General features: G+C 43.4%; 1 protein-coding gene across 6 annotated transcripts in view; it reads left to right on the top strand.

Annotated features, from left to right (window-relative positions):
* The first annotated feature begins 5,708 nt into the window (after positions 1–5,708).
* HDX (highly divergent homeobox) overlaps positions 5,709–8,545 on the top strand; it is a 102,092-nt gene continuing 99,255 nt past the window's right edge. For 4 of the 6 annotated variants that reach the window (XR_011971235.1, XM_072626898.1, XM_072626896.1 and 1 more), the window contains exon 1: positions 5,710–5,855. The gene's annotated coding sequence lies outside the window, so the exon portion shown is untranslated. Of the gene's footprint in view, positions 5,856–8,545 lie in introns of all 6 variants that reach the window. The other 2 variants (XR_011971234.1, XM_072626897.1) reach the window with 1 other exon arrangement.

Genomic DNA, 8,545 nt, shown 5'->3' with positions numbered 1-8,545 from the left:
AGTATCACAACCAACTGGGTAAATGGACTACATTGCAGAACAATTTAAACCAGATCATTACTGTCCCTTTCCTATGTCTTATGCCATCAAATACATTTGGGATGACAAAATGAACCTAAATTACAGTGATCAGCAACGGAAGGTGAAGCTAGGCAACAAAATGCTGATCGATACTCTAAAGCAGAGTGAGGGTTTTATTGAAGGAAAAATAACATGAATTAAAAATAAAACTTTTATAAGGCCAATTTTATTGATGATGTGGCATTTCCACATCCTCAGTAACAGAAGCCAATTGTATTATTTTCTGAAGAAAAATCACAAACATTTTTCATACCAAATCACTTGCTACATGTCACTTTGAAAACATACACTAATTGAAACAATAATACTAGTTTAAACTTAGAAGGCAACTGTATCATCTCTCACCCCCCCTCCCAAAGGTTTCAAAATACTTGATATTTTCCACTGGGTCTTATTGTCAGGATCTGCCTGCCAGAAACTATTGCTTCTACCACCCACACATTCCACCCCAGTCTGGGACTTCCAATTACCTGCTCCCACCTTCTGGGCCCAGATTAGCCACACTGGGATTATAAAAGTTATGGGTCCAAGACAGAAGAATTGCTTCAGTTATTAAACTTCTTTTTTAGTGCCCCTGCTCGACAACGTGTTGTCTTTCTCTTTCAGATTCTGGTCTCGTAAATTTGAATCAATTGCTTATATATCTTGGACATGAGGCCTTTATCAGAGAAAATAATTCTAACTTTAACACTACTGATCCACAGATCTGAAAAGTAATTTCTTCCTCAATCCTTCGCTGTCTTCAGGGATTCCAGACCACCCACTTCTTATCCCTGTGATACAACCTTTGGATGGTTCTCTTCTATCTGCTTTGATTCTGAACCCTGTTTTGGTCTGCCTTGTGGTATATATACTTGTTTTCTGCCTGCTTCCCTAGGGTAAGCTTTTGGACATTTCTCAACCCTTGACAGCAAGATTCTGGACCTATTGCCTCTTCCGTTTTGCCCTTTACAACACTTCCCTGCTCTTTTCATGCCTTGCCTGGCTACATGTATTTTTGACACTGTTATCTGACTGTGTGTGTTCAAACTATTAACTACTTACCTGGTTCTAGATCCTTTGGTTCCACCTTTTCTGCCAGATTCCAGGCCAGTTCCTGTGGGTCCAGGTCACTCCTGTGCTTACTCCCCCTCCCTGTCCTGAGCAAATAAATCCTGTGCTCCCAGTCCAATTCTTTCTCATCCAGTTTCCACACTACTCACCTCCTGCTGCCCATTCTCCCAGAGCTGACATTGAACTGATTGTAAGCTGCTGGGCACATTCCGAGGTGCATTAACTCTAGCTGACCATAATGGTGCCATTTACTAAATTACTGATCCATTGACCTTAGACAAGTCACTTAGCCTCTTTGTATTTCACTTTCCTCACCTATCAAAAACATGTTCTAAGTAAGAAAAATGAGCTTGGCTTCTCTGTTACCTAAACTGACTACATTCCTTCCTGGAACATAGGCACTATGTCTAGAGATACAGACACTTCTTTTCATTTGAGGCTGACAACCCCACTGGATGATTCATCCACACTTATTCTTTCCCCTCATTTTCCCCAAACCCCAAATAATGATTTTATAAAACCTCCCTTCTATCAACCTCTCCTAAAACTACATGACTGGCCTAAGACTTATTTTGTTTACCTCTTCAAAAAGCATTTTGTTTACTAAAGCTGAGAATCTGTTTGCCTTGGTTTTTCAATAGGACTAAAGAAACTCATATTCCTAGCTCTTGATAGTATACATGGAGAAAAGGGTGCAACAGTGAGAAAGGATATGAGTAGTGGAAAGGCATCATCATGTAGGGGAAAGACCATTGGATTTGAACTTGGAAGACTCCAGTTCTGCCACTAAATGATCCTGGGTGAGTCACTTCTCTAAGGGTCTCAGTCTCTTATCTGTAAAATGTGGAGGGGGTGGAGTTAGATTAGATAAGTCTAAGGTTCTAAAATCCCTTCAAGATCTTATGTTCTTTGTTTAAGACCCTTTCCAGCTCGAATACTATGTTCTATGATCCTGCAATTCTGCAATGTCTGACATTCTCCATTCTATCCTATGATCCTCTCAAACATTCTGAAATAGTCTAGTGAATGAAGTGAAAGAATTCAATACAAGCTCAAAGAAGAACGAATTAATGGAATTTTTCCTGAATATACTCACATATACATTATACACACATATACACACTATATATATAATGTGTATGTGAAAACACACACATATAATATGCTATACATACATATATACACTATATCATACATATATACATATGTGTATATATGTATATATGTGGGTTCTCTAGGGTTTTTGTACATTATATATCACCTGCAGTAAGAAGAGCTGATGTTCCTCTCTCCCATTTTTTCCTTTCTGTTCTATCATTGATGAAAGAAGGGGGAAAAAAATCTTTGGAAAAATCTAGAGTTTGCAGTATTAAGATGTAGTCTTCTCATGTTCTGTTCTCTTTTCCTTCCTTCATAAGCCTGCCATTAGTGGGAAAGCAGGAAAGTGGTGCATTGAAACTTTGTCTTCCACCAATTCCAAGGGCTGACATTAAGTACAGGTCAAGGAGAATAGAAACCAGTTACTTACAAATCTCACTTGAGGTATTCAGTTGATGTTCAGACTGGTTTCCAGTCTTCCCTTGCATTGTAGCACGATATGTGGAAATATACCTCCAGTATCATAATGGAGCAGGGTAGAGTCACTTCATAGGAATTTGCTTAATGGGAAGCTTTCAGGAACCTATCTGTTCTGTAAAATGAGGTTCACCTATAAGCAAATTGCAAAAACAAAAACTTCCTGATTGTTGGAGGTACCAAAGATTGGTTCTCTACAGTCCATGAGGGATTGATTACAAAGAGAAAATGCTGATGACTCCAAGAGCTTTTTCACAGCAAGGATATCCTTGGACACCTTACCTTACAATCGTTTCCCTAAGAAAAGAGCAACCTTCCCAAGGGCACATCCTTGTCACTGTTGCTATCTGAAGTAACATGGGACAAAATAATCGTGGAGAATTTAAATCCATGGACAACTCCTACTCTTAATCTGTTTCAACGTCCTTTCCTACAACATTTAAAAATTGAATGGGCAGAGAAATAAAGAAAATAGGCTTGTTTTCAATTTCTCTCCATGCTCCTGCACTCCCTCTGCTGGAGATGTCAATAAGCAGAGCAATGATTGAAGGGTGGGCAGCAGGAAGGAGAGGAAATAAAGGCCTCAATTATCCACAAATGGTAAATAAATAGCCTCGAAGTTCATTTTTAAAACCTAGCAGTATATATTCTCAGCATTCTATTGACAATTATAAAATGTGTCCTGATAATCTCACTTATCAACAGTTGCCCTGGATGTCAGTAAATTCTAGAACAGTTCACAATCAGTGGGGAAAAAGTATTATTTGGCGAAATTAAAGCTTTACACCTCAATATGTCCTGTTTTGTTTTCTTTTGTGTGGGAGAGGAGGATGAGAGGAATATGCAAGACTGGGCTGGACTAAACAATTCGGCAATAAATTCCATTATCAGGTTCATGTGCTGAATATCATACTAGACAACATTATCTCCTTTATCCATGTTATTCCCACCTAGAATTTCTTCCACCCCTTACCACCCCTCAACATTCTATGTTTCCTTCAAGACCAAGCTCACCAAGACTCCACATTCCTTCCCCATGGAGTTTTCCCTATCTTCCTTAAGTACCAGACCCAAATTATTTCCAAGTTACAATCAACTTCAGAGGTAATCCAGTCCCATCTCCCACATAATTCAAGGATACTATGATATAAAGACATCTATCTTCTAAAATTCCAGTGATAAGGGACTATATCACCTTGAGTTGAAATCTGTTTCCTGTCAACCTGCTCCCCACCCCTAGCATCCACCCATTGGTTCTAGTGCTGTCCTGTGTGGCAACACTGTAGAGCACTTGAGATATATTTGTGTGTGTATGTATACGTATGTGTATATAATATGTATGAATGTATGCATACACATACCACATAATACATGTTTTTATCTACTATACCTTACATGCCCTTCCCCTCACTTAATTATATACTGTCTTGTATTGTTCATTGTTATTTGTATTAAACCATAGGGCTTTTGCTCTAATAATGGTGATATCACCATAGCCACCATACCTTCCTCATTCCACATTTTTATCTTCACTTGTCCTTCATTCAAGCCTATCTCAAGGCCCACATTGTTCATGAAGCCTCCCTCAACTACACTGATCCGTTTTGGTATAGTTTATCTGGAACTTATGACTTAAAACACAATTCATCATTTCAGTACCTGTGATTTCTTTCATCTGTGTGACTGGTCCATTAGTCAGTCCATGACTGACATTAGTCAGTCTTTTTGAGGGTTGCTTGGTCTGAAAACTTATCAAGTTGTTAATAAGCTTCTCTGTCCTTAGCTAGCCTGGTCTTCAAAAGACAGACATACAGTCTCTTCCTGGATCTGTACTCAAAAATTTTTCTAGTTCCACAGAATCAAGGAGATCTGTTAAGGTTTACAGGCTGCTGGTATGGCTTTCAAAAAATCAGAACTACCTTCATGCAGTGATGCAGCATAAGAAGATTTTACTGAAGCTCAAATATTTAATGTCTCATTTTTCTGTTTCAATGTGTTATTCTTGTTATCTTTGCCCCAACAATACTGTAAGCCTCTTGAGGGTAAGGGCCTCTTTTTCTGGATCACATCTCCTTTTCTTCTGTCTACAATATTTAGCACAGTGTAGGACTGAACACTTCAATAAGTGCCTACAGATTGTTTTTCCAGTAATGCTGTTGGAACCCTACTGGTTCAGTTTTACTCTGCTTCTTCTCACATCTGTAAGAAGGCAGACTTGGACTTAGGGCCTTGGAATCCCAAACTGGGACATTAGTTCCCTTATGCTCACAGACAAGAAAACCACTACTCACAGGGTACCAACCACATAAACCAGAAAATTTGGGGAGTTGATGTGCAAAGGACCTGGACTTGAAATTTGAGCTTGGGGTTACTCTGTGACCTTGGGCCCAGGTCTCAGTTTCCTTCTCTATCAAGTGGAGAGTTTGGACTAGAGTTGGTCTCTAAGGTCCCTTCCAGTTCTGGGGTCTCCTCGCTGGAATAAGAACATCAGTTCTGGGCAAATAAGCTCTACTTTGTCTGAATTAATTGCAGTTCCAGTAAGTAGAAAATCACTTTGATGGGAGTCTTTAGTGGGGCTTGATGTGTGCCTATGGATTTTACTGACTCCAAATGTATTTCTCTTCCTCTAAAAGTGTATTAAAAACATAAAGAACCCCACAGCTACACATAATCACGTGCTCTTGGCAGCGTGGAAGAATTAGGCTGCTCCTGGAGGTGATTGTCAAGTTGGAAGACCTGACAGTTACCGGCCCAACAAGCTTATCTACAGCTCCTGCAGCGGCAGGGATGCTTGGTGATCGGTGCCGTTCAGAGAGGGAGTGGCAGACACCAAGAGACTTAGCTATGGCCACTGTCAGGTCTGGGAGCAGGGGAGGCTCCCCCCGCTGCAGGCGGCCATCTCCCCTTCCCCCTTCTCCTGGGTTCTGGGCTGAGGCCGGGGACTGTCCGGAGCTGATCTCGGGCTCCCATTGGCCGCTGTCTGCCGTGACGTCACGATCATGATGAGAATTGATGATCGGACACGCTGATTTCATTGTCTGAGGCGGCGGTGGAGACCCAGGAAAAATCTCGCTGAATCCGCCCTGCCCGGCTCTCGCCCGCCCCGGGGAGCCTCGCATTCCGGCCGCTTTCCCATCACGCGCGAGGTAAGCCCTGCACCTAGTGGAGTGGGCTGGGGGGAAAGGGCGGGGGAGGGCAGGGCACTGAGCGACTGGTCCGCCCAGTGGGGGGCCCTCAGGGGCCGAGGCCTGCGGAGCCAGGGCGGCGGAGCAGCTGCGCGGGGCCCCGGGAGCCCAGCGTCGCTCCCCACAGGGCCCGGCCGGCGACGGCGGGGCGGAGCGGAGCTGGGGATGGGGCTGCCCCGGGCACAGACCGGAGGGCCCGGGGCCTGGGGCCCCGGAGCTGCCGAGCTCGGGGCTCGCCCCTTGCCTCGCCTGGCCTGGCCTCGCCGGAGGAGGAGGAGGAGTAGAAGGAGGTGGCGCCTTTTCCTCTCACAAGAGGGGGGTGAATTCTGCCGCTTCTAGATTGTACTGGACTGTAGCTTTCCCACAGCCCGGCTCTTACGCGCGGAGGGCGCTGCGCCTGCGCAGTCCCACCTGCGCGAGGGTGGGGCGCGCGGTGAGGGGCGGGCGGGCGTGCGCAAGCGCACTTCTCCGCTGAGCTTAGGGCTGGCCTTCGCCTGGGGCTTGGAAGAGAAGGAGGAGCGGGGAGATTTGAGAAGTTGGAGCGAAAGCTGAGTGGAAAACTGAACCTGATCGGGATGGGATTTGTGTGGTCGGGGTAATAACACCAACTCTTCCAGTGGTCTGCTTCCCGTTGACAACATTCTCGAGTTGCCCTTAAGGCCAGCCCCCTTGCTGGTTCATCTGTAGTTATATAGCCCCATTCTCTCATGCTGAGCAGACTTTCAACTGGAATCTCGTCTTTGGGGGCCACTCGAGGCCATTGGACCCTCTTCGTGTCATTTTCCTCCCTCCTGCTATGCCCTTTTTTCCCACTTGAAACCCCGTTTCTGAGTTTCTCCTCTTAGATCCCGTTCCCTTGTCTCCCTAATTCTCTCAAAGCCACATAAGCACCCTCCAATTTGGAGTGACCTCCCATCTGCTGGGCTTGCATTACTCAGAGCCTGAGACAAATTTTGAACAACAAGCTCTCAGGTCTGTGGTACATGTAATCACATCAGGATAAGTTGTACTGAAGAGTACTTACCTTTCTGTGCCCCACAGCAACTAAGTGCTATTGGCTGGAGAACTTGAGTGTCCATTCTGTGCTTTTGACTCTGGCGAATCCATGCTGTCAAGTTATTCTTTTCCTTTCTCTATATGTATATGAAGGCAGTTATCAAATCCTAATGGATTTTTCTCCTTCCATATCTCTACTGCTACCACCCTAGGTCAGACTATCATCATCTCGAACTAATTACAAACTCTTAGCTCCCCCATTTTCCCCTTCCCCAGTCCATCCTGTATACTTCTGCCAGAGTAATCTTCCTCAGATATCACTTTCCTGATGATATTTCCCTTCTCAGAAACCTTTATTGTCTATTACCTATTACACTACAACTAAACTCTTCTGCCTCGCTGCCCTCAGGAGCCCCACCTTACCTGTTCACTTCTATTTCTCTCTGTTCCCCATTGCCTGTCTCCTCAGGCAATGTCCTCTGAACACATACACTACTCATTCTCACCTCTGTCCCTTCACTTGAGTTATTACCCCATCCTCTGACTCCTCAAATACCCCCCAACACACACACACACACACACACACACACACACACTACTTTCCCTTCTGTGTCTCACTATCTCTCAAGGCTCAACTCAAACCTTGACTGACTAAACATAGGATCACAGATTTAGAGGTGGATGAGCAAAGACTCAGAGAGGTTAAGAAATTTTCCCCAAATCATACCTTATAAACATATATATATATATATATACATATGTGTGTATATCTATCTATCTATCTGTATATACATATATATATATGATCTGAGATTTTAATCCAGATCCTCTCAACCCACATCTGGTGTTCTTTTCCACCAGCCATCATCAATCCTCTCTGGTCTCTGAGCTCCTAGAGCACTTATAGGCTACCCCCAGAAAGGGAGCTTGAGCATTTAGTTAAATGTAGACCTAATCATTCTCTCATTCTTTCACGTGTTATGTATAGTCCTGTTGCTGAAGAGGAAATTAAACTCTGAGGCTGGCGATCCTGTCTTTTATTCTGTATCCTGTATAGTGCTAAAGAAATACTAAATGATTGAAACAGTGTAGCTGCATAAGACCTTCTTTCCCAAATAGAGGGCTGCCTAGAAAAGCAAATAAGATTTTTTAGAGTAAGAGATTTTTTAGAGTAAGATTTTATCTGTCTGAGACACAATCTGTCCATAGTAAGACAAAACAGTTCTCTACTTGGGAAATCTGCCACCAATTTCTTATTTAGGCCCCAGGCTACTAAGTATGCCCAGCTCTAACAATAGAGTCACTTGGTAATTCAGGTGTCATCATACAAAGATGAATGTCAAAGAAAAGCCTTACTCAAGAAATATTCTTATGTAAGGGGTACCAACCATGTGCTGTTTCCCCCACAGACCATCGTACCTGATAGTGATGCTGCCTGCTCTTTCTCCAGTTCTCCTTTTTTGGGGGGGAGAGGGAACGAGAAATAATGTTAGCATTTCTGTTCTTTCACATTTCAAAATGACATCATTTGTCTCCCTTGTTTTAGGTTTCCTACTTTTTGGATGCTCTCCCACAATTCCCTACTTCATGGACAATTTTTACTTATGTCTGTTTCCTTACCTCCTAGTCCTGCCCCAATACCTCAGTAAGATTTA

This window comes from Notamacropus eugenii, chromosome X (genome assembly GCF_028372415.1).
Source record: "Notamacropus eugenii isolate mMacEug1 chromosome X, mMacEug1.pri_v2, whole genome shotgun sequence".
Taxonomy (NCBI): Eukaryota; Metazoa; Chordata; class Mammalia; order Diprotodontia; family Macropodidae; genus Notamacropus; species Notamacropus eugenii.
The sequence above is the reverse complement of the archived record's forward strand: the minus strand, read 5'-3'. Positions and strand labels throughout refer to the sequence as shown.